Source organism: Aptenodytes forsteri, unplaced genomic scaffold, assembly GCF_000699145.1.
Source record: "Aptenodytes forsteri isolate BGI_AS27 unplaced genomic scaffold, ASM69914v1 Scaffold553, whole genome shotgun sequence".
Taxonomy (NCBI): domain Eukaryota; kingdom Metazoa; phylum Chordata; class Aves; order Sphenisciformes; family Spheniscidae; genus Aptenodytes; species Aptenodytes forsteri.
In genome coordinates this window covers 16476-17234 of record NW_008796203.1, presented here as the reverse complement: position 1 = coordinate 17234, position 759 = coordinate 16476, and the positions used below count along the sequence as shown (strand labels likewise).

The 759-nt window shown below is 50.7% G+C and overlaps 1 protein-coding gene across 1 annotated transcript in view; it reads right to left on the bottom strand.

The window, feature by feature from the left end:
• LOC103906313 (zinc finger BED domain-containing protein 1-like) overlaps positions 1–759 on the bottom strand; it is a 5275-nt gene that overhangs the window by 1078 nt on the left and 3438 nt on the right. The gene's annotated exons all lie outside the window — the stretch shown is intronic.

Below are 759 nucleotides of genomic sequence, written 5' to 3'. Positions count from 1 at the left end.
TTGGCTGGGTGTGGGGGGGGGCGGGGGGGGGGGGGGGGGGGGGGGGGGGGGGTGGGGGTGGTCCCTTGTTCGTTTTGCCACCGGAGAGTGCTCGGGCACTGCGGCGATGGACGCGGCAAGCAGAACCGGGGCGGTTAAACCCGTTTGATCTGCTGTGAGTCCTCGCAGTTGTCTAGTGGAGTCAGCGCTAGCCTTTCGCAATATTTAAAGCACCGTGTCCAGTTGTGGTGTTGCTGCACCGATTTGTGTCTACTTGCATAAGTATCACCGCCTCGCTAAACTGCATTTGGTAGTGAGAATTGAGGGTTTGATTAGTTCGACGAATGAAATATAAATAAGGGGTCTTGTCTCCACTGTTGTTACACTAGGAGGGATAAAAAGCTTCGTGGGGGTTTTTTTTGTTGTTGTTGTTGCCAGGCCACAAGGTTTTCGTGGCTTTGTTTAGTTTTTGCGAGGCTGAATAGTCATGTCCGCTACAAACAAATCTGTATTTCGGTTCCATTTTCTCTTTCAAGGACCGATCTCCAGGTCTGGGCCTCGATGAACTTCTTTACCCAAAGCAGGAGGAAGCTTTGTGGAGTGGGTGAGCGCATTATCCTTTCGCTTCTCGTAACTTGTATTTAAAAAACAAAAAAAAACCCAAAAAAAGCAAAGAAACTTCTCCATCTAGCCCCTGTGGTTCCGAAGGGAAACCAGCTGCCTTCCGAAAACGAAGACGGGCCTTTCAGTAACGTTTGTTTGAGTCGGCAGCAGCCCTGC